General features: G+C 40.8%; 1 long non-coding RNA gene across 1 annotated transcript; it reads right to left on the minus strand.

Annotated features, from left to right (window-relative positions):
* Window positions 1-3,706: 3,706 nt before the first annotated feature.
* Window positions 3,707-5,759, minus strand: LOC136358374 (uncharacterized). The gene is made up of 2 exons (XR_010743068.1): window positions 5,724-5,759; window positions 3,707-4,708 (listed from the first exon to the last, which is right to left on the minus strand). It is a non-coding gene; the product is annotated as an uncharacterized lncRNA (long non-coding RNA).
* Window positions 5,760-26,003: the final 20,244 nt, after the last annotated feature.

Raw genomic sequence — 26,003 nt, forward strand, 5'->3', positions numbered from 1 at the left:
TACTATTCATCGGCATCTGTCCAATGCTTATTCTTATATATTGGATAGTTGGTGATATTTTAAATTCTGCCTTGAACCTTTGGATGGAATGTCACTGTCTTGCTGAAAGCCTGAAGGGGCACATCAGCCAGAAACTGCAGAAAGTCATACTTTTGTCAAACTCTTTGATAGGTATTTAGGGATTTCACTGGTGTAGCTCCACTGGATCCTGTGGAATCAGGCTTGCTTTGCAATGTCCCTCATAATTTACTGGAATATGACTTACCACATTTCAAAACATCTGTAGGCTGTTAGAATCTGCTACTGTTATTTCAAGCCTACAATCTCAGATCCCAGAGACCTTCCTACATGCACAGTATGTCCTGTAATTGCCCTACTGGCATGGTCTGTCTGTCTGGAGCAGCTCCAAGGGCTGCCTCCTGCTTTAGCAGCTTTGCAGTTATGATTTTGGAGGTATTATGCCCTCCTTCAGAGGGTGTCTAAGGCCTTCACTTCTTTACTGAATGCTCTGTAGTTTGCAGCCATGGCAGAAGAAGATGGTTTTGTCTCTGGATGAAGTTACAGATTTTAGGGAAAGGATTCCTCGCGCTGCTAAACCATGTAAGTTTACACTTTTCTGTGGAAACATCTATAGATGTACTAAGGCTTCTAAGCTCCAAGCTCCCAATAAGCTCTCAATAGAAGCTGGTAGCTGGAGATTGTAGCAAATTTTCCATTTCTTTGCTCCCCACAAGGGCTGGGGGAGCATCTCCCATTTCTCACTGGATGTGTCCTGAGGCAGCATCTGACTGCAGGGCTGGAGCAGCCTGTGCACAGCTTCTTCCCTGAGTCCCAGGACACGGTGTGGGTCTGCAGTGGGAGAAGAGTCCTTCTCCAAGTACAGCTAATGCCAGTGGGGATGGAGGCATCCCTGAGGTAGCAGAGAGCACAGAAGGAAAATGCTCAGCCAAGAGTTAGGCAAGATCAGTACAGACACTGCTGATGGTTGTGCAGGACTGGAAAAGGATTTAGGGGGATTTATCACTTCTGCAGAGAAGAGCATTAGCAAAGGCTTATTTTCTGAAGCTGTGATTAGAGGGAGACTCATCAGCATTGGTTGATGGTCCTTGGGGTCTGGAATGATTGCCAGAGTTTGAAGTAGCAAAGAGGAGATTACAGAGAGAGAGCCACAGTGGAGACCTTGACAAATTGTTCAGCATGTGGTCTCTGACCCCCTGGAAAGACTGAGGACATGGAACAAGCAGTAGCTGAGGAAACGACTGCAAGGGGAGACACATCAACCCACGCCCAGCTTGTTGCAGTGAGAGCCATCATAGAAACAGAGCCACATTCCTGAGAGCTACACATCACTCAGTCCTGCACCCCCAGACACAACAAAGCTCTTCCTATACCTTATCCCATGCCTCTGAGCTGTCTGAATAGCTGCAGCATTAAATCTGCCTGTACCTAGGTAGAGGTAAATTACTGTTTGAAAACTGTCCCTTTTGCCTTTTGTCTTTTTATTCTTTTTTTTTTCTTTTTTCTTTTTTTTTTTTTTCTTGTTAGAGGAAATGATTTCATAGGGAAGAGGTTGCAGAGAGCTCATATTTTTTGAGAAACTGTCTTGACAGCCATCCCAAATATATTTTTGGTTAGGTTTATTTCAAGTAGCAGATATGATCTAAGGTCTCCTTCAAGTCAGAAAAAATGGCCCATGAGAGGAACTGATAAAACACATCTGAAGGCATACACAGAAATTGCAGGGATGTGATGATCCTGAGAAGGCTCTTGAGATGTACCTGTTTCTGTAGGTGGTGGTAATGAGGTATGTTACTGTCCCACCCATATCACTGATTCCACATGAGTTATTTCTAGTCTTTTACTGGAAAAACAACTTGATGTGGCACAACTGCATGCTTTCAGTCCATAAAGAGAATGTGACATGATCCCCAAGGATAGCATGCATGAGACCCAGACCCTCTATTAACCTCTGCTTCCAGTTCACCACATATCTGTGGCTGAATCCTCATCCTATTGTGCTTCTGTCTCTCTTTATGTATTTTGGGGCTTTTTATTTTTCTGGGTTAGTCATAAGCTCCTTAGGATTCACAGCCTTAGACTTGCAAGTCTTGTGTTTATACAGCACCCAGTGTACCCTGGTCCTGTCCACCATCTTCAGGGTAATGGTGATGGCACAATAATGCCGAGGGGATCTGGAGAGAGGGGCCACTACTGCTTTCTGAAACTGCAATTGGTATGTTGGAGTCTCCTGCATCTCTGTTATTTTAAATGGAATGCTTTGCTGACTCTGCTTACTCAAAAATACACCAAGTAAATGGGAAAGGGAACTATTTTAAAGCATCCCTAACTTGTCACACTTCTTCATCTCAAACTAGATCACCTTGAGGGTACAAACACATTATTTATGTAGGTTAAAGTGCTATTGAAAGTGTGATTTCCTAGTCTGAGAGTAGAAGAGATGTTGGGTGACTTAGGTGCTTACTCACTGAATTTACATATCCACTTCTAATCCTGAGCAGCCAGTCAGCCACAAGGGGAAGCACAATAATTTTAAAATGCTATAACAATGCAAAGAGCTAACGTAAAAAATATAGCTAGATGACTCATAAATAAAAATAAATAAATACACAACATAAATTATGCATTGCAGTAATTTGTTCAGCTACAGTAATAATAGTTTTGTGGGTAGGGATATCTACTCTTATAACCTGTACAAAAGAAAATAAGTTGTACCCTAACCCATGTTTTTACATGCCTAGGAAATTAATGTCTATTTAGATTTGACATTACAAACCATTTTACAGAAACCTGGAAAACTTTTAAAAATCTATTCAATAGCATATTTCTTTTAGGAACTAATAATGCAATTTTATTTCCCTCAGAAGGTGTGTGGGATCTTTTTAAAAGCAACCACAATATTACACTCTCCCACCCCCGAACAGGGAATCCTGGAGACAGTCCATTAATAATGTAAAAATGTCTTGTGTAAAAGTCGTAACTCTTTCTGAATCTGTGAGATCCATCAGATACTAGAGCTTTAGATAAAAGTGTGAATTGCCAGATTATGTATTGCCATGTTGTTGCTGCCTCTGAATTTTACTCGTTTTACTTACAATTGTGACTCTAGATCTCTGACACCACCAAAAGTTTTGCTTCCAATTGTGCCCAGTTCTCTCTGCCAGTGTTGTGCTGGGTGGGAAGGGTTTTAACACGAGCAAGCCTGAATCAGGCTCCAAAGATGAAAGGAAATGGAATTGTTTTAAACAAGAAGTGTCTGACAATGTACCACCCTTGTGAATGTGGCTTGGCAGAGCCCCCCTGTGTACAGTGGGTGTTTCACGAGCTGCCTGGGACCATCAATCCTCCCAACCCTGCAGTGTCCTACAGGAGAATTGCCCTTGCTCTCACATGATGCCCCTTCTGGGCTGCACAGGAAAGAATTCTGATTCGAAAAGCAAGATTAAACCTTGTGCAATCCTCTCACAGGGCTGTGCACACATACCTCTCCTGCATCCCATACTGGCTCACTAGACCATGGTCCTTTGCTACTGTAGCAGACAGAACAACACTAATAACACTATTTTTTCTGTAGCAGCATGTTTTGTTTTGTTCAGAGAAAATCAGGATAAAAACAACATTCATTAAAGAGAACACATAGGAGAAAATTTCAGAAAGTGCTTCTGATCAATATTTTTTCTGGGTCTTGTTTTGAAAGAAAAATTTTAAAAAGTCAAAGAAAATATTTGAAAATAATGAGAAAGTATTTATTTCCTCCTCCATTCTTTCTGTAGGAAAACCCCAGTAATTTCCCTCAGGTGTTGCCCACACTGGATGCCATGCTGGAACTGGGTGACAGGACAGCTGCCCACATTCACTGGAGAGCTCCTGGTGGTGTGGTGCCAGTTGTTTCCATCAGCAGGGGACCTGCTATGGCACAGTGCAGCCACTGTCCAAGTGGTGATGTTTCTTCTTCCCTAAGAGCTTGTCACCTTCAGCATCACCTGTCTCACCTGGGGGTCACAAATTCAGGTTGCTCCTCCCTTGTACCCATGACACTTCCAGTGTTCATAAGGACGCATTTCCCTTCCATTGTAATGGAATAGAGGGCTTTCATCACTGAGTCCAAACAGTGATAAGCATATTAAGGGAATAGGTTGGCAGTAACTGAGGCCCTAAAATTTTGCAGCAAGAATTAAATACCCCAACTACCATTACACTGAGATCCCATTTACTACATCTGCTTATTGGCTTGTGTCTGAGACACTAAATGGTGCCAGGAGCAGCTCACTGTGCCACCCTGGCACAGACTAGCCCTGTGTCTGGAGAGGAGGAGAGGCAGTCCTGGAGCAGGGGAGTGCAGTAGCACAGCATGGCCTGGCCATGTCAGTCATGTCATGCTCTCTTCTGCTTCAAAATAGGCATTGCGCTGAAACAGAAGCTGCACTGAAATCCCCTGCTGAAAGAAACGCCGAAAGATCCTTCTGTTCCAACCCATGAACACTTCACAGGAATTTCTTGGGATGATGGACAGAGTTGCAGCTGTGACCCTACTACCAAGGTGACCTTCCTAACACTGTTCAATTTAGTAAGATGGATGTGGCTGGTTTTGGCAGAAGAAAAGTAGAGAAGAATCACTGGCAAAGGACACAATCACTGGCTAAAAATACTTGAGAGGGTGGCAGTGAATGAGAGGTGGAGACTGCAGAAACTGTAGGTGAAAGGAACATAGCAACAGGGTTTATAAAGGGCTTTAGAGGAATGCTGTTGATAAATGTAACAGATATTGAGGAAAACAGGAGATTTTCCATGTAAGTGTCCTTGGGATCCAGAGGTAAATTTTTTTGAGTGGTGATCAGCCAGGAGTCTTTCCCTTTCACTTTCATCACTGCCTCTTGCAGTCACACCAGTGATTCAGATCAACTACAAATAGTGCCTGAGGGATTAACTCTGAGCATTGGTGTGACAGTGAGAGCTTTCTGTTAACCTTCAGATGAGCAGCTACCAGGAGAAACTAAGCTGCCTCTCAGCCATAGTTATTTCCCTACCAGTAAACTAAGTAAGGTGAGGACATGGGCAGTGCTGGCACATGTTTGTCCATCCTGTAGGATTGCTGGCCCATCCCTGGTACAGCTGTAGGGCAGGACTGCTGCCAGAGGGTGGCTGAGCAGGATCTGTCCCTCTATGCAGTGTGGGTGCTGGGGATAGCACCGTCAGCTGCACAACTGCAAGCCAAGTCATGCCAGTCACCCTCCAAACTAGACAATGTTCTGAGTGGAGAGTGAGTTGTTTACTAATGTGCATAGAGGATATTCAGGAATAAAGCTTAAATTCACATTTACATGTCTCAGGACAGCAGCAGAGAGTTAACTCTTCTTTATAGAATGCTGCTGACAAAAGCCATGCTACAGAAAGCTAGTTGAACTAAAGCACCAAAAGGAGATTTGATTGCTTTGGTCATTTTGTATGGCTTTCATACGGGTTAAAAGAGTTATTAAAACCTTTCCCCCATGCCTTAGTTTCCTATAATGACTAAAAGTCCCCATAGAAATGCCATCCGCTAAAGATGGCATCTCAGTCAAATATTGCTCTTGAGGGAAATAAACCAACAACTGCAACTCACAAACAGAAAAAAATTAACAGTATTATGAAACACAGATTTTTATGTCCTACTTTGCACAGTTACTTTTCTCCAAAAAGTGATCCTATATTCTGTAAATGGTTACCTCTTTAAAGAAGGCTATTCACCCATCTTCCCGTGACTTGAAAAACATAGTAAAGTGGTTTTATTTTTCCCAGCAGCTCAGTGTTCATGATTTTCATAATGCTTATGATATTATTTTACAGAAGTTTTTTTTTTTTATTATTATTGCCAGGAGTTTGATTAGAAAATCTGCTTCTTCATACATAAAATTACTAGAACTTTATGCGTTTCTGGTGCTGTGTCATCAGTGGAACATATAAGATTTTGTATTATATTATTTTTCATTAAAAATGCAGTGCAGTTCACTGTACTTAAAGGAATATTAATATCAAATGAAAACTGATTACTATAACCAAATGTAATATCCGTTTCATGAGGAGGAATTTTAAGACGAACAATTAATTATCAGCAGGAGATAAGAACATGGAAATAAACAAAGATGCGACTGGGATACAACACTTGTGGCCTCTGTTCACCTGGACATGACATTTGAAATTTGTATCCAAGTCCTCATGTCTCGCACTTAAACTTGTAAAATAAACATTAGATAGGGATAGAGAACTTGAAATAAGGGAGATTTTCCAATTGGGAATTGAAGCTATGCTTCTGTACCTGTGTGGTATGATACAGGTTAACACGTGGCCAGAGTCTTATAAACCAGATGTTAATATATCGATTTCTAAGGGTCCAGCCCTTGCAGATTAGTTTAAAATAATTTTAGTGAGACTGCTCTTCAGAGCTGTTTTTTTAAAGCAAAAGGTTTAATAAATGAAAAATAACAAACATTACAGAAAATAAATGAGAAGCCGTGCACAGCTGTCTGAGAAAACCTCTGACACCCTGATAGAAACACTCCCCAAAGCCTCTTACTTCCTTTGGGCTCCTTCCTAAATACTGAATGTTTTAGGAGGGACAATTTGGCTTGCTGCTAATGAAATTAACAACAGGCTTTGAGTTACACTCTCAAATCCATGCTCCCGTGCTGGCACTGAGCCAATCACTGTGAGAAAAACACAGAACTTTCTAGTTAAACTTCCTAAAATGTCTAAAGGTAAACTGAAACTCTTTCCCTATTTGGAAGCATCTGCTGGGGGTGTGGGGTGCATTATCACAGTGGTAGTTGCTATTTTCCAGACAATATTGATATCAACATAATTATCATCAGCATAATTTCAACAGACTCACTGGGGATGAAATGAGGATACTGTCCAAAATGGAGATACTGACCTGCTGCTCACTGTCTCTGTGACTTGTATAGTTTCACAGAGGAAGCACTAACATATCAATGTCAATAGGTAATTCAAAGATTATCAGCAATACACCAAGCCCCTTTTTAGGTCAGAATGCAAACTGCCCCAGCTGACTTCAGTTAGCACCTGAGGAGGCAAGCACTAAAAGCTGTTGCTGCACATGGAGAAGTGTTGGTCCCCTTCAGCTGGTCACCTGTCATTTGGTTTCTGCTGATTCCTGCCTGAGAACTCAGGCACTCTGCCTTCACTTGGGCCAAAGAACACTCTGCACTGTGGCTTTCTCCTTGATCCCCTATGCCTGCCTTTAAAAAAGGCCCAGGGAGCAGAGCAGGATGCTCTGGAAGTGTAATGGGCTTATGCAGAACTTGCTGAGCCTTAACCTGTGTTTCCCTGCTCCTGGTCCCTCTCACCACACGGCAGAGCTCACCCCAGCAGCAGACCAGCCCTTCCTCACCTGCCTGCTGAAACACTGGACAAACAAAGGCTGAGCTGGCTGGTGGGATGGAGAATGCTGCGTTCATCTGCAGCCAGTCTACCAGTTGCCATGGATACAAGAATGAAGTAATAACTTTATCCAGTATTAGCTATTTTTATTGTAATTACACAACAGGAAATTATTTGACTATTTCTCCCTTCATCTCAGCCATAGTTTATTTATATTATGATGCTTCAAGTGCCTGTACTGAGCCCCCAAGCACTGACTTGCTGTTGGTGGGGGGCTGCTCCCTGCCGTGGGTGTGGGTGCTGATGGTGCTGGGCTCAGAGGGCTCAGCTCAGCTGGGCAGGCAGCAGGAGCCCACCCAGCAGCACCACACAGCTGTGATAGAGCCTGGCACTGCAGGAATTCACTGCCAAGAATTAACATTGGTACCTTTTTTGCTGTGGAATGAAGTGCAGTGCAGTTGTGTAGCTGTGTGCAGCAGCCTGTGTTCATCTGTTTCTGCAGCACAGGATCACTTGGCAGGTCAGTGTGAAGACAGGTTCAGGAAAGCAGAGTGGAGGGAAGAACATGTTAGGCAGTTAGCATTAGGAAGTGTGACTTTGCCAGCATTGATGGCAGTGAACACAGCATTCAGGGCAGTGAACACCCTGAATGATAACCAAATGCTGATGAGAGGCTCCAGGAGGGAAGCAGAGGAGCATGCGGGCATCCCAAGGCTGGAGCTGTACTATACAGCCCAGATGGGGAAAAGCATGTCAAGGAAATGAAGCCCAGATTCTCCAATCCTCTTGATCTGTCCAGAGGAATCCAGTCATAGGGTGATCCACGTCATCCTGCATCAAATCTAAGAGGAAAGAGTGTTACCACATAAACCACAGCAGGTGTCGTCTCACAGCCTGTGTCTCCTGCAATCCGGGCAACTGTCCTGCACTCCATATCTGCACTGAAATTCATAAAGAGAAAAGTACTTCGAGGACTTTATAAAGAAAGAGTGTGAAACCTCCCTCACTTGATGTGAAGTTTTGTCATTGCACCTGCTGTTGTTACAATTCAGAAGTGGTAAGTTTTTTCACTTTCTGCAACTGATTCTTTTGACCATTAGCTACATTGATTAACAGAGAGGAGATGCTGAGCTAGGATTTGAGAGCCATGGATTAAATTCCTGAGTTTGCCCTGGCCTCTGAGGGGCTGTGTCTCACTCAGTTTCTGCTCTCTGCACCAGTCTTCCTCCCTGCACCAGCCACACTTGGCTGCACAATGGGGACTTGTCTGAAACCCCCAGAATTTTCTTTCCTTTCACCTCTGTGTTGCATTTGGTCATGGTTCAGGGAGAAGACTGCATGCTCAGGAAGTCAGGTGGATGCTTTCCCTGATCAATAACAAAAATTATTTTTAAAATTGCCCCCAGGAGTGTAGAATAAAAGGACATTTGAAATGATGAAAACATTGTAGAATTGGGTGCTTTGTTTGATGCTTTTTACTAATGAAATCTTTGGTCTCAGTGTAATTTTTGCAATTTTTCAACAGGTCATTCTTTTGAAGGAGAGTCCTGCTCTAGCACTGTTGCGAAATCGTAGGAAAAATGTTGAAGATTTCATAATTACTCACTAGTTTTATAGAGAAATTACACTAAAAATATGAAAGGTGTTGCACTAAAAATATGTTTTAGATTGGTATGTGGGAGAACCAATGAAAGAAATAGGAAAGTAATTTAGGAAATAATAGAGGCAAACTGCTAAATTATTCCCTTTACTTACTGAGATCTGTGAACCACGTGTGTGAGGTTATGGTAAACTCAGAAAAACATCTGTTGCCTCTGATGGTTTTTGTTGCCATTAACTAGATCTGTCCTAAATCTTAAATTTCATTATTTAATATTAGAAACTGGCTCTGTATTTGGCCCTGTGAATAAGTGTGACCTGCTTTTCTGATTTGATGAATACTGGGCAACAAAGCAGAACAGAGAGTGAGATCCAGCTACATTTTGGTGAGAAAATGTAGGCATCTTACATTTGGCATTTAGCTTTCATTTGATCAGAACTGTTTCACAGGATGTGCTGTCTTTCTCCATGAAGGCACATGCCAACACTCACTTTACTTCCATTAAAATATCACTCTCACTCAAAGCTGATGTTCAGTTCTCTCTGCATCTGTCAACCTGACAGTCATTAATCTCTTCCCACTTAGTGCGCCACATATTTTTCCTGGAGCCTTTGAGACCCTAGTGGGACACATCCTTGATTCCATCCTGCTGAAATTTGCAGGACCACAGTCCATTTGCCCCCCTCCACAAAATCAAACACTGGTGAGAGTCTTATCTTTAGGAAAAAACCAAACTTTTCATGGTATTAGCAGTAGGCCTAGGAAGCCAAAACAAGTGGTTATGAGAAGCCATGCTTGACAGTGCCCTTAATCCAATTAAAGCCTCTGTCTGAAAAATTGTTCACATTTTGGCCTAAGAGATTGAGCAGTCTTGTGCTAGGACAATCAAGAAGTATATTGTGATTAGAATGTGACAGAAAGATCTTGGGTTTATAATCAGATAAGGCCTCAATCGATTAAGATTTAATTATCTCTGAGACCAGAATTCTTCATTTTCAAAAGAACAGTCCTGTGATGTAAGTTTGTTATCACTTTGTAGCAGTGGAGTTGAGTGATTTGAAGATTTTAATTAGAGCCAGAAGCTTTTACATGAAGATATTAAAGAAGTAAAAATGGGCTTTTGAATTTGTCATTTTAAGGGTTCTCTTAAAGCACTCTATCTCTCTTTCCTCAGATTACTGTTGTAGATTTTTGAAATTTGCCTCTTCATTTCTCATTTTGGGAGCAAATTAATTTTTTTCAAGGATTCTCTTTTGATCTATATTTGCTAGTGTACAAAGCCACAGACCTACTGCTGACAACATTTTCCCAACTTGAAAGTGCATTTTAATAACTGAAATCTACATACCCAGTGGCAAGAAAATTTGTGCAAATTCAATTTTACTTGGCAAGTACAATAAGATTATAACTATGTGGAAATTAATGGTCACAGATTTAGTGTGTTTAGAAGAAAGATAGAATGGAGAAAATCTTAGAGGGGTTCATTGGTGATTAAAAAAATATATTGTGAACCACAATAGCATCTGTTTGGGGTTCCACATATGAATTTTGGATGTCACTCAAAGGACATTCCCATGGTCAAGTCTCTTTGATAGTGCAATTTGTCTTGGACTGTGGAAGAGCCATTGCAGGGGAAGAGCCATTGGCTGTGTGTCAGGGTGCAGTTTTCCTGGTCTAGAGCAGTTGTGAGAGCTATGTGATCCAAACAAATTGGATATGCCTGGTATTATTCCTTCTGACAGCATGGATTTTGGTCATATTTGCCCATATAAATGGGCAAATGGTTACCATGGGCAATGGCAACCACCACTGTTTGCCAGCAGATGTTGCTAAAAAAATGTAAAATCTTGTGCAGAAAACTGCAAATGGGAATGTAACTTGTAGGAGGAAGATATGGAAAATCAGAAAAGAACAATGACAGATCTGGAAAATAAGAGAAAAGGAAGAGCTTGGAAGGACAAGAGGATGTCAGGACAGTGAGCAGCTGGGAAATACTGCATGAGGTAAGGCCAGGAGAGAAAATAATGGTAAAGTGAAGGCACCCTTAGCAGGAACAGAGAAGACCAGAAAGCGTCATGGATGCAATCAGAAGCAGATGAAATTCCCTTTTCATGGAGGAAAATGTGTACATGTGACACACTGAAGGCAGATTTGCAGGTAAGTGTGGCTCAGATCTGCAATCAAGTGAGTTAATCTTCCCCATACTGAAGTTCTGCCAGTATCCAACCATCTCTGTGTCTCTAAAGCATTTGAAATGCATTTCTGAGGCTGTCTGCATTTACCTGCACTGTATCAGGCCAGTGCCTAAAATCTCTGTACGGGTCCAGGCTCTCCCTGCAGTCATGTCCTGTGGAGCTGTTGGGTGGATCACTGTGCTGGGTGCCTACATCCTGATCAGTGATTTGTTCTGCAGCAGGTGGGATTCACAACAATCTGTTTTTGGCTCAGTTTGGATGTACAGGTCAATGCAAGGCCTCACACCATTCCCATGGCTTGTCACATACAGCATAGACAAGGATCCTTCCTTTCCCCTTGCAGACCAGGTGGAGACATAACATCACTAATTTCTTCTTCTGAATTTCAACCAGTTTTTGCATTCTTCTGTTACAGAGCTTTCTTTGGAGAGTTTTCATAAAAACCTCACCATGAAATTTAAAGTAAAGTCCAACTCACATCTCTCTACTGGGGAAATTAAAAAATATTTGGCATAGGCTTCATTTGAAATCACTGTATTTAAAGGCACCTTCTGATAGTGCTTATGTCTTTTCTTATGGATAGTTAGGACATGCAGAGTGCTCTGAGGCTGAACTTTGGGGACAACTTACATGTGCTGAGGTAATGTGCAGAGAAATGAGAAAGACAGACTTCAAACTGGCTGCCTAATGCAGAGTAGATGTCCAACTATATAGTTGCAATTGGGTGAGATAAAGCTCAATTTATAGGCATACACGTTTATTTATTAATTAGTTTCAGTTTGTGGTAATAAGTGTATTGGGAAAAGGTGTGGTTTTGTTCCCTATCCTGGGAATACTCTGTCTGAATCCCTATTCAGAAATAGTCTAACATTTTAATGGAAATTGCTGTTACATTCAAATTTATGGAAAATTAGATGGGATTTTTTCTAGAATTATGGTAATTTCTTTATATAATGCTTGGTATGAGTCCACTCTTGTTTTAAAAATTTGCTTTATATATATGTTTATCTATCTATAGATGCTATGGGTGTTTATATACATGCAGATATCATACATATATGTCTGTTGCCTCTTAGTTTGAATGTATGCTTGAATTTTGAAGTCTTCTAACTCCTGAAACATTTTGCTTCATTTTTCTATGCAACACTCTCACTATGAGGCTGAAATCCTTTCCTGTCTTGGTGAGATGAAGAGCTCTCATTTCATACATCTTTATGCAGAACCAGAAATCATCCCTGCCTCAGAGCAGGGAGAAAGGAAAGAAGAGCAAAAAAAAAAAAAAACAAACCTGCACAGCTTCAAAGGTGTGACCACACTGACTGGTAGGAGAGCTTTACTTGACGCAGATGAAAGTGAAAAGCCCCTCAGGATCAGGAAGCGTACAGTTGAATTGAACAATCTGAATGCAGATTTAGAAAGGAATTCCATTGGAAAGCTACTTTTATGCTTTTGAGCTGCTATGTCCTACCAACAACAAAACTGCAAGCCTTGAAGTGAACTTTGAAATCAATGATCAGTTTTGCCTTCTATCCTCAGCTTCTTAGGCAAGACTTGAAGCACTATAGGCTAATACTATCTTTTTCTAGATTGCTTTCAGAATCTTATGACTGTTATTGAACTTGGGATTTTCCCTTTTTACATATGTGGGACAAATATGTGTGACATCTACTGTTCACATTTCTCTTGGCATTTATGTTGTATCTATGGAAAAAGGGTTGTCCAAAGACACATCATCTCTCTTCCTCCTCTGCCTAGTTCATTCAAAGATAGAAGTAGAAGGGAAGCCAGACTAGATATTTTCTTTATAGTGAGTTCTGTTACACAGACAATGAAACTAAATGCCTTGGCATGCTGATGAGTGTTTTTTTCCCCTCTATCTTTTTAAGATACCCCTATTCTTCCTCTTTTTCTCATATGTCCAGATGTGCAAATAATTACTTGCTTCTGTCTTCTCTGCTGAGGTTTATTAGCCACTGCTGGGCCAAAACCTGAGATTCAATACCGTGGTTCTCTTCAGTCAGAGCAGGCTGAGTCATTAGGAAATGACTGTGTACACAACGTGGTGGGAGGTAACTTTCTGATCCTGTCACAGCTAAAGAGTCCTTTACAGCACTTATTAGTGACTCATGCAGTATCTTTGGTATGTGAAATATTTGTGGCCATTTTGGTTATGTTCTAAATATTATCAGTTGGGAGCACTTGCTTCCTTCATGTTTAGCAGCCTGACTTAAAGGTCATATTTTTCTGGAAAAGAGGCTGGAGGACTGGAATCTCTTCTCAGTTTCTGAAAGAAGCTAATCCAAAAAGCCTCTGGTGGTCTCCTTTCATTGCATCAGGAGCAGACACCCTGCAATGAGTTCAGTCTTTCCAACCAAGCACAAAACCAGAAAGGCCTGAAGCATGCATCTATAGAAGCTGTTGCAGCACTCCAGAAGGAGTCACTGGCTGGTGCTGTCTGCTTCTGGAGTGCAATTAGTGCTTGTCCTCAGCAATGAATTTGCAGACCCACCAAGTTTTGTGCATCACATATGAGATGAAGTTATCTGGCTCTCCTTACTGACCCCTTCTGCCATTTCTCTGTCTCCCTCTACTCTGAGTGATGTCTCACAACCTCTCACTCTTTAGTCCCATTGACCTCATTCTTCTGATCACCTGGATCCAGCAGGTAACATCTCAGAAATACAATGATGTAGCAATGCCTGGAAGGAGCCTGTCTGGAAAAGCATCCTCAAGTTACATTAGTAGCCGCATTTCTATAAATCATGTTCTTCAGTGAAGGAAATTGTTATTGTGGAAATTTTCTTTGGCTTTCTTAAGTTATATGTTGCTGTCTAAAACAGCTTAATTTTTTTGCTTAGAGTCTACATTCCTTACACCAGTGTTTCCCTACCATCTGAAGCACCAAGCTCTTGTTTACCTTCTCTTTGCCTATAAGCAAGCAGGTGAGCAAAAAGATGTAGTGAAACCAAAAAGAAATTGAAATTGCCTAGATTAGATAGAAATGATAGAAAACCGTAGGTTAGATAAGGGAGCTGAAGAGACCAGGGAAGAGGAAAACCAGAAATGGTCTTCTATATCCACCTATCTTTACCTCTCTATCTTTTGAGGAAAAGATGTAAGATAAGTGATCTCATCCAACCCACTGCTATCAAGAATTAACAGCGACAAGAAGCCACCGCCCTTTTTCTATTTAAGCCTGTAGGGTGAAACAAAGCAGAGAAAACTGGATGAAAAAACCTGTAAATATCTAAGAAAACCTCCATCCAAATAACTCTCGAGCCTCTCAGGTAACAGGAATAAGAGAAGGGACCTGAAAGGGAATAGAATCTGCTTCTGAAGAAAAAGTGAGGATGACAATGATTAGTGCCTCCTCAGATACCACTCAGAATATCAGGTACTTCTTCAGCCAGCACCGCAGCCATCCCAACTCCAGCCCAAGCCCAGTCATATTTTCTGGCTTTTGTAGGCCTTCTTGGCTTTTCAAGGCTTTGTGTAATTACATGCCAGGAAAGCAGAAACCATCTGCACAGAAGCTAGAAGGACATAGAAACTTTGGGTCAAGGAGATGGTCTGAAGGGAAAATTTTGAGGAGTGACAGGAAGCAAAGTTTTGGCGAAAATAATCCTTCTTAGAAATGCTCTAAGCTCATAGCTCTGAGCTATGAGATAGACAAGAGAGCATCCTCCAAACACATGGGGCCCATGTCTGGTTCATCCAGCTGCTCTTGCTCATCCCTGCACTGAGCATGAGACATAAGTTCAGATTCTCCTACACGCACAGCTCCTTCAAGTTTCAGGGTATTGGGAGAAAAAAAATTGATCCAATCTCTCCTGTAAAATGAGTCAGTACTGGTTTCAGCTGGGGCAGAGTTCATTTTTTTCCTGACACAGTGCTGTGGCTAATGTTGATAGGACAGTGATGTTTAGTTGTTGAGTGCTAGCACTTCGGGCTTCTCTGTGTCATGCTCTGCCAGTGAGGAAGTGCACAGGAAGCCAGGGAAGTATGGCTAGGACCCTACTGACCAAACTGGCCAAAGGGATGTTCCATAAAGCCATAGATGTCATAGAGCATTGTGTTCAGTGGACAAAACGGGAGAAGGTGGCTGGGGTTGGGGGGAATCCCCAATACTAGTAATAGTATAATATTTTGGTTTGTTTCAACTGTTGAACTATTCTTGTGTCAACCCATGAGGTTTACTTTTGTTTTTTTGATTCTCCACCCCACCAGGGTGAGAGGACTGAGTGGCACTCAGTTCCAGGCTGGGGTTAAACCACAGCAGAACTTCACAGCAAAGCTGCTGCTTTCAAGGTGCTTTTCTGATGTCACTCAATTCCTCTCATGAAGTCATTGCTTAATGCTGGTTGCTATAACAACCTGTTAGTCTTTTTCACTATTACTTATGCAGCACAAATGCCTACAGGTATGTCACTCTTGTGAAATTCAACTTCAAAGTGTTCATTTAAAAATATTTCTTCTATGCAATATCTCACTGGCACAAAACACACAGCTTTACAGATTTATTTTTTTTTAAGAAAATCCAGCTCCATCCTCATCCTCTCCATCCAGACTATTCTGTCTGAAGAAGAAAAGGAATAAACCTAAAGAAAGAGCATCCTTTCAGTGAACCAGCATTTTAGCTGAATGCTTCCCTCTTTTATGTTCAGTATTTCCAAAATCTTTTTCAAAATCTCATTTTAACCTCTTAGATTCTGTTTTTAAAACTCTCATTCTGTGTAGAGCAAGCACCTAAATGTGTTCTAGTCAAGCCTGTAGAGTTCTGGACATGTGTTTTTATTAGGAATGGGAACAAACAGAGAAAATGCTGTAAGAAACAGTGTTTATCTTTTTCCTGATCATTATTAAGCTCATGTGAAATATCATCTCTTTGGTTATTGTAAAGACTACAAGGAAAGATATCAATACAAGAGGTCATACTGTGGATGGTAGTGTTTGAATTGGTGGTGCTGGCTCTGGACTAACAATTAGCTCCATGAAAGAAACAGAAGACCATAAGCCACACAGATTTAACCATCTTGGAAATATCTTCAGACATTCTGGGGTGTGAACATGCTCAGTGCTGCATTGTCTCTCTCTGCAGTGGAGTGACAGCTGAGGGGTCCCATGGCCATGACCAATCTCAGCATCTGGCACTCTCCTCCTGCTCCTCTCCCAGTCACACTCTCCAGCAGCAGACACTCTGAGGACTGGTAGCAAAAATCTGAAATAAATGCTGCCAGCAAGCAGGAGTCAGTCCCTCAAAGGTGCTTCTCCCTCTCCATTGACTATAGGAGAGACCTACAATCACCTCTAGTGAAAAATCTGATTTTAGGCCCAGATAAAAGTGTGCAAAGCTAGATGGGAATGTCCTGGCCTTGGTGGTATGGAAGCAGCTATGACTGTGTTGCCTTTTGGGGCACTATTCTTCCATTTATGCTGTGAAATCTTACTGTCTGAGTGTCAGAAGTGTGAGGGACAAGCACTATAAAGTAACACCTTTCACAAAACGTGAACAAGCTCACCAGCTTTCAGACACGGTACTTTTTAATAATTCATTTCTTATTTTGACTTAAGGGTTTATCTTCTTCTTTTTTTTTTTTTTTTTTTTTTTTGTCCCCACCAGATTTTAAAATATATTTTGCAGTTTTCAAAGCTTTTGGAGCTCAGGCTCAGTTTTTTATAAAAAGAGAGCTATGAAGTGCTGTATAGGGGCATCTCAGTGTCCCAGTGAAGCTGAGTATGTGTGTACATGTATTACACTGTGACTTCTCCCCGCCCTTGCATCCTTGGGGTTGCAGGTCACTGCTCTGGTGACGCTCAGACCTGGCAGGGGATGACTGACACACAGGCAGCTCTTTGTCCCAGCACACAGCAGAGGAGTCAACCTGGAGCTTTTTATGGGGTGATATTCAGATGAACCCTGTCTCTAGCATCCTTCACTGTTACATCTCCAGCGATAGATTTGACTCATGTTTTGCCAAATAGAAGTGGGCTAAACTTTCCAGAGGGGTTTCTAGTAAAAATCATAAACAATGGAAGTTAAAGCCTAATTCTTTTGTCTCAAAAAAAAAAAAAAAATCTGTTTCTTCAGAATTCATGGAAGCACTATGAAACAGTACCCAAGTTTCTACTGTCTGAGGTCCATGCCTGTGAAAGAATTCAAAGTAAGGATAAGACACACTTAAGGACAAGTCCTATTTCAGAAGGGTAAAACTAACATTGTTTGATTCTTCCAGCCCTCAGTCAGATATATTTACTTTAAAATGTAAAGATGGTGTTCCAGTCAGGCATGTATAAACTATGAATCTTCTACTGTTATAGACAGTTGTTATATTTTAGAAAAAAATGTCTTGAAATCAGTCCAAAGAAACATACTAAATATGTGAAAATATCAAACAAGTGTACAAAACATTCTTATGCCTTGGTAAAAATACAGAGCTCAGCTTGCATCCTCATGCAGTCATATTCATATAACACCAGTTTAGCTACAGGATTCATGAGTCAGTGTTTCTACTCTCAGGTTTCTGAAATGTGGGCTGCCAGAACTGAGCTTGGCCAGTACAGTATCACAACATCCAGCGGAAATGGTGGATGACATTTTTTTTTCACTGTTAGTTTAAGAACAGGAAAAGGAACATCAAGAGAGCTGCTATTGCCTGATTGCCTCGCTTGAGATTAGAGCTTTTAAAATTCTTGTCTCCTGTGTCACTATTGCTTGAAGACACTGTTCTTGCTGCCTCTGCTTTTCTTAAGTTACATGATCTGACCTTTGGATTTTGTGGTTAACAATGTTAATGCTGTACCTTGCCTGGGAACTGGTGAGGATTAGATTTGAATGGCAAGGAAAGAGAAGCAAAGTACTCAAGAATCCACACATTGATGATCTGAACACATAACAAATGGCTGTCTGAGCTGGGCACACTTTAGCCAAATTCTTCACAAGGTTTTACACCCCACTCCAAAATGACCTCTGGCTTTGATGACCTGACAGAATTTCCAGGAATTTGCAGCACTTTCCCTGCTTCTTTGCTACCTTGGGAAGCAGCAGGAGGATGCAAAATGCTGCAGTGGCTCCATTGCATCTTTGAAATATATTTTCATCGTTCTAGACTTGAGACCTCATAGAGATATTAGAAGACTTCATGAATAGGGTTGTTATTGAGTTAGGGGAGAGGAGGAAGGAGAATGGTGCCCAGCTTTGGCCATTTTTATCCTGTGGGTTTGGCAGGAGGAGGGGTACAGACAAATTGGAAGCCTTGCTTCACTGCCAGAGGGCTGTATAACAGGGAAGCTCCCTACTTAGAGGCATAAGAAACCTGTGAGTGGAACACTTACTTTGCAGGTGAATATTAAAAGCTGTATTTAGAGGAAGAGTGTTTGGGGAACAGTGTCCTTGGATGATATCTCTGCATGCTCCATACACTGTATAATGGAAAACAGTAGACATCTATGGGGTTTGTTGTTGTTGTTTTTGGGGGGATGTATTTTAATATTTATTCTCCTGCTTAAGAATGTAAAATAACTGAAAATCTGAAATCTGGGATTCTATACATTTATTCAAGCAGTAACATTCCTTTCCCAGAGCTGCTGCAATTGCTCATCCTTCTGCTGTCTGTATGGTTTCTTTCACATCTCTAAAGAAAAGTAATTCCTGTCTTCAACCTGCACAGCAAGATTCCTCTTCCACAATATGGTGTTACCCTGTCAGTTGAATTGTTGCTGCATGTTAGATATATTAACCACAAATTTTACCTACTCTGTGCTGGTGGACTAGCAATTTTACCAGCCTCTAAGATAATCCTTGCTCATTGATTAAAAATACACTCTTTCCCTGAATTTTGTGGGGAATCACAGATAATCAAAGAATGTGTCTGGCAAGCGCATAACATTCTGCTTGTGTGATCAGTCAAATTAGCAAATTCCCCTAAGAACTTAGGGGATTCAACTGTCTTTATTAGACAAATGAAATGTTATTGTGTTAGCAGGAAGGTTTACATTCCCAATTACTGAACAAGTTCACTAAGGAAAAAGAACTAAATATACTTCAGGGTGGGTTTTTGTTGTTCTTGGTTTTGGTAGTGGTTTTTTTGGGTTTGGTTTTTTTTTTGTTTGGTTTTGGTTTTTAGTGTTTCCCATGGGCTGGGAACAACAAAGAGCCTTCACTCTTTTGGGGCTTGATGTCCCTGGTGAGCTTTTAAAGTCACCTGGCTGTGCTTTAGTTTAGATGGAATTAGCTGCCTTGCCTCTCTTCTGGGCTTCCTCCAGTGGAAATCAGTGTTATGAAGCAAGACAGGAGAGTTGCTTTCAACTTGTCATGATGTACATATGGCTGAGCCTGAAAGCTTCTGAATCAGATTTCTTCTTTTCCCCTTTGTTCTTTGCACTGGAGTTTTCTCAGCTTCTTTTTTTAAAGCCTTAATGATCCCAGACAGGAGCTCATTGGGTGCTATGAATGGAGCATTCTGGGTTTTTCTGGAGGTGGAGATATCACAACAGATGCAAGACATCTTTCAAACTATCTAAATTATGCACTGAATGCAGTGTTCACTGTATAAAATATTCATTATACATGAATCTTGCCAAACTCATATTTTCTAGATTATTACATCCTCTTCTCAGAGATAGCATGTGACATAGCAACAATTTAAAATTTGACACTTAGACCGCTTTCTAAGCTACTGTCTCCTTCTCCACTTTTTCCCTTTATATCCAAAGGAAGAGACAAGAAACCTTGAAATAAGTAGCCTAAGATAACCAATTTCTGGGAAGACTCCACTAGAGACTGACTTAAAGGGTTCAGAAAAGGCTGAATCACAGAAAGGTAAAAGCAGTTCATGATCCACAGTTCAAAAAGCCCATCAGCTCGCTTTTTATAAGAATGCATGAGGTTCATCTTTCAAGCAATACAAATGCATTTGCCCAACTCATAGCATCTTTGTCTCTTTCTTAAAAACATAAACATACTGAAGAATTCCCCAGATGTCAAAAATACTGGGTCACTTGGGCAGTAAGGAGTCTTAGGTGTCATGGAGACTGATTGAAAACATTATTTGGCTTCTTTTCATATTCCTTTATTTCTCTTTTCTTTCTTCTTTTCCTTTGTATTCTGTACAATTCTGGATTGCTTCAAGAATGTGAAAATTGGTAAACGAATGACCGAGTCTAACAGTGAAAAAATGTTTCACACAAGGTTTGGATTTTCAGAAGATGCAATGGTTTTCTTTAAAAGTAAAGACACACTAAGGATCTGCCTAGCACAGTGCTTTCTTTTGAATTTAGGAGGGATTCGCTTTCACCATAGGATCATTCAGGTGAGATCACCCAGCTGGTCTCAGGTCCAGGCCCCTGCCTGAAGCAAGACCAGATAAGAAATCAGACCAGATTTCTTTATTCATTTAGTACTTTCTGAGAGTTTATTTTTTCATGGTTAGATAGTGGTGGTGGTGTTCCAAAATATTGTACTCTAGCTGTTTGGAACAGAATAATTTGCAGATTCTTATAGATTCCCTTTACATCATACACATGATCTTTCACAAATGCCCTGGACACTATTGGCTGTCAGGTGTGGCATCTTGAAAGTTCAAATAGAATGTCTCAGTTAATGCTAAGTGATGATAAGATAATCATTGTAATGGCCAAAGGATGCCATTACAATGATAATGATAAAGGGTAGCAATGCCTGAAGGTACAGGTAATGTCTACTTTTAATGTCTTATTCGGGCAAGTGAAGCAGCAGAATAAAGGGATCAAACTCTCTGGTTGAGTCCTTTTGTCATCTTCACTCGAAGAGCTCAAAAAAAAAAAAAAAAGAACTTTAAAACCAGCCTTAATATTTGGCAAATGGATGAGTGTAGACTGAAGCAAGAAGGGAAATATCATTCCCAATAGAAAATTGCTTTGAAATCATACACAGAAGATACTGGAAACTGCAGATTTCCTGCAGGATTTCTCAGACATCTTTGACCTTTTAAATTCCTTTAAGTAGCCCCATTGATTCTTACATAGAAAGATGAATACTAGAGCACAGTAAATTCAATAAGACATTGTGAAACTGAGAACCTGAGAGGTCTGCAAACAGCATTTTTGAGAAACAGCAAAGTGACCAGAGGAGAAATAAAGTTGGGATAATCTGTGTTTCCCATTCAGTATTTACAGATCTTAATAAATGGAAGCTGTGTCAACTATGCACAGTCAGATAAATCACATGTAAATATAAGAAGCTTTGTGTTGCAGTAGCCCTACCTACCTTTTTGCAGATTATGAAGAGATCTACTGCTTTTAAGTTGAAAGCTGTTGAAAGTTGAAAGGTAAAACTGTGAGAATGATGAGTAGTTTCAGTACTGAAGGTAGCTATTGTAAGCTACTGGAAAAGAACAAGAAATTCATCACACTCTCCAGTCTTTGAGATAGAAGAATATCCCTCTTACTTATATATTATATAGCAACCACAACTTTGGATGTAAGAGGGAATTATTGGATAAAGTTTTTTTCCCATTTAGGACCATTCTAGGATAGTTCCTATCACAGAGGGCCATGACAATAATAATTACCCTGTCAAAGACTCATTCAATTCCAACATCCACCCGAACAACACTCAAGTAGACCTGTTGTGAAAATGCCTGCATTACCCATTACCACTGACTGTACTGGCAGGGTGGTCTCACCCTGAGGACAACGAGGGCCAGCTGCTCCAGGGAATCAGCCAAGCCAGGAGCTGAGCATGAGTCAGTGCAAACCTTGCCCTCACCCATAGTCCCAGTCCCACAGGAGCAGATAATGGGGGTCTGATAGCCCTTGACTTGGCAAGCAATGGACTAGGACCAGGATCCATCCAAGTGCTCCAGCCAGAAGCAGAAGGAGACTAGGCCAGAAACAAGACTGGGAAGAAGCTGTGACTTCTGACAGCTCTGAAGTCCGTCCATGTGAGTACACCCATGGTATGACTTTGGCAGGGGCTGACAGCTAAAATCGAGGGCTAAACACACATAAGTGCACAGTTGAGCAAAGAGGGGCAAGTAGTTCTTCATACCACAACAGTTAAATGTTCATTTTGTTATTGTAGCACCAAACAGCTTTCATAAATAACCCTCTAATACTGAGCTTTCATCATAAGGTCACTTGCTCGGTCCCACATAAGCAGCGACAAATGGCAAGCTGTGTCTGACTCAACCATTTCCCTCACACCCTCTCATTTTATGCATTTGAATAAAACTGCTCTGTACCCTGCTGAGTAACCTTTCCAAACCACGCTGCTGGTTGGGTAGGGCTCAAGGAAAGACAGAGCAATTCAGTATTGGTGCGAACAGAAGCCAACTTTTAACTAGGTTGAATTTCCACATTAAGACTAATTTGGTATTAAATGCAAATAATTACCGTTGTAATTGCTTTCCAACATCCACAGGTGTGTTGGCTGGATAAAAGGACAAGGACTCCTGGTTTCAAAAGCTCACAATGTCCCTGCCTTCTGCAAAGTTCACTGAAAACCGTGGGAATAATTTTCATAGGTGCATGAATCTCCTTATGAAAGGTCACAAACTTTATGTTCACTCAGATGTCTGGGAAAATTTATTCAAGGTTAAGATTAAGTGACCAGGCAAAGGACTTGGTCTCTGTGAATGAACTGAAATTTAATGCAGTCCTCCTGTGTCTCATAAAAACATGAACAAGGTCTTACTGGTTCAGAGCAAATATCCACCTAGCCTAAAAGTGTCCATAAGAAGATACCTAAGGAATTGTAACAGCAGGAGAAATCTGCGTGAAATTTCTCCCTCCTGCCTCACCCTACATCCACCAATTTCAGACCAATGGATTTCCTCTGTCTGCCTCAATTTGTCTCTTCAGTAACAGGGATCTCTCTTATGGAATTCCCTGTTTGCTCTTGGAATATTTTTTACATGATATATAATTTCATTTTACTTGCTCCTTTGGCTTCCACCAAACACTGAGTTGATAAGAAAACAGGTGCTGTTTCCCAAGGCCTCAGTCCTGAGGGGTTCTGGTTTGCTCAGGAGCAGAATTTTATGTGTGAACTGTTTGCCATGTTGTGCATCTTTTTACATTCATCTCTTATCACACTTAATCTGGTATCTTATGGCCTTAGTAATCATTTTCCTAAGGTCCTTTCTAGTGCCACTTATCTCTTTTTGTACCACTCTGAGCAGCTCTGGATCACCAGCAAACCTTTCCATGCTCTGACCTCCCTGACCTTATGAATATGTGATGGAGTTGGTCCAGAGGGCTCTGGGGCTGGGAACCTTTTAGGTGCTTCTTTTGCACTCATGCACATTCTCCCTGCATGCAGGACTATATTTTCTTTCAAGCACAGTCCCTACATAAAACACATGCAGAATCTAAAAGCAGGAATTTCTTTTAAATATTAATTGGCTTTTCTTTTCCCCAGATGGATGGGCATCTTGGTTTCTCCATCTTTATTTATAAATATGGCATACATTTTCCCAAGAAGGAAAATGGTATTACCTTCATAAACAGGGAGGATTGTGTATCTTCCGGATGTGTACATTTCTGCACATTCTTAAATAAGTGTGTAAGGAAATACTGAAATTAATATTGAATGTGAATGCATTTGACTCCAGTTGCAGAAGGCAGCAGTCTTTCAGTAATTGTTATTCTCTCAGATGTGGCTAATGTCAGAAATATAACAGAAGAACTGACCTACCAATTAAGTATTTTGCCTGTCCCATGATATTTTGTTTATTTTCACTTCATAGACAAAAGAGTGACTACAGGACTAAACATGCAGGATTTCTCTTTATGAAGCTCCAATGATGGACAATATAATGGACAAATAAAGCACAAAATTGCCTCTCTTGTATTAACTACATTTTTAATTTTTAGAAAAGTAAACAAATCAAAGGTCAAATTAACTTATCATTTGCCAGTGTATGATTAGAATCAAAACAAATGTCCATTGATTTGTATATTGCACTTTGTGACCACTGCTGAGCTGCATGAAGAACATGGTTTTTCTCTAGGCAGACAAAGCCTAGACAAATTAACTTTCTTAAAAATTCAATAAATCCTAGAGCTTGGCAAACATTACTGATCTCGTTATACTCAGCTGTGCTACTTAAGAAGAGAGATACCACTGTAATATATTTTTTCAAAGAAAGACTGATGTTAGTTCAACAAAGATAGAACAGCTTGAGATTAATTAGCTGCAGTCACACACATAAATATTAAATAATGAGCTATTATAAATTATGTCTTACACAGTTAAAATTCTTACAAATCTAATGCAAAGATTATACAAATTCTTATAATATTAATTTTTACTCATTACCTCACGAAGTTGAAAATATTTCTTTTTTAGAGCATCTGCATTAAGATTTGAACTGCAGTAGCAGCCACCATGTCCAGCTTGCAAATGCTCTCCAAATGTCTCCAGCTTCTGAAGTCAGAAACTTCTATCATGTTTTGGCTAATCCTAGTTTAGTAGTTTTAAAGCACATATAAGATAAAACTTTTGAAGCTTTCACACTGCATCAGACAGCAAGGAAAAATGAAGAGGGCAGTGGTCCAGCCCTAAGACTGGAAACACATAAGCTGAAGACCAAGGTTTCAATGTGATCAGTTCCTTGAACGGGGACAGTGTTGCAAAGCTTTCACAAGAATGATTTTCCACAGGGTATGGTAATGCTTTTATTTAGGAATTACATTGACCATTATGTCTACTGAAATATGAGACCCTGTCTCAGAAATATCACAGTGAATCTTTGAAGAAAGAAGCTTGATGTTGAGGGTTATATTTAAATTGTATAATGGGTAAATTTTATTCTCTCAAGACATAAAATTTAAGGGTTAATTTTATTCTTTCAATGTTTCACTGCTACTGCCTTTATTTTATTTAACTACATATTTCATCCCAAAGATATAATTTGCATTTAGTTAGGTGATGATTAAATATGATTCACATGTGTGTAATTACATGCATTATATTGGGCCTTAAATTTTTATCCCCTCAAGCATCCTCAGATGCTCATGTCTACTCATAAAATAATCTGTCTTCAGCCACGACACTTTTATTCCTCCTATTAAACAGGCTGAGAGCACCTGCCTGTGGGGAGAGCACCTCCTGAGTAACCAGGGGAGTGGGTTTGGGGAAACGCAGCAGCAGTGTGTCCCTCCACATCTGCTTAATCACCTGAGGCAGATGATGCTAGAACATTTGGGATATCACATCAGCATTGCCAATAACAAGGAATTGGTGTGAGCTTCTTTAACATGAATTGTGTTAAATATGGAGATGGCATGATCAGTAAATTTTTCTGATCAGAGTCACATTAATTTGCCCTGTAGAGTGTCTGAAAGAGCAGTTGTGGCTTAAAATGTCATTCTGAAGCCAAGCAGGGGCTGAAAAAGAAAAGACAAGTAGCCGCTCAGTCATGGCACTAAGCTTTCCCTGCAGAAATGCAAGACCTAGGTGCTGTTTGAGGTGGAAGATCTCTCACACAGCTTGTACTTGCTTCCCAAAAGGTCATTCTCTGGTGGGCCAAGGTGAGGGGGGTTTGACAGGCTGATGAGTGGCTCAGCAGTGCTTCTCAGGTGGAACCTGTGACCCCACCCTCGTTTCCCTGAGCTGTGAGACAGCAGATGGAGGATGAGAATCCTGCTGAGCTGAGGGACTGGCCCCTCACTGCTCGAGCAGTCTCTGGGGCTTAGCAGGGAAATTGGAAGTATTCACTGGCATGTACATTTTGAAGTGAGTTCAGAGTACCTAGAGACTGTTCAGCCTATTTTGTAAAACTGTAGTTAGCTCTGATTCCCTTGCCTTTAGGGCTGTAGTTAATAATTTTGGG

The sequence above is a fragment of the Sylvia atricapilla genome, chromosome 3 (genome assembly GCF_009819655.1).
Source record: "Sylvia atricapilla isolate bSylAtr1 chromosome 3, bSylAtr1.pri, whole genome shotgun sequence".
NCBI lineage: Eukaryota > Metazoa > Chordata > Aves > Passeriformes > Sylviidae > Sylvia > Sylvia atricapilla.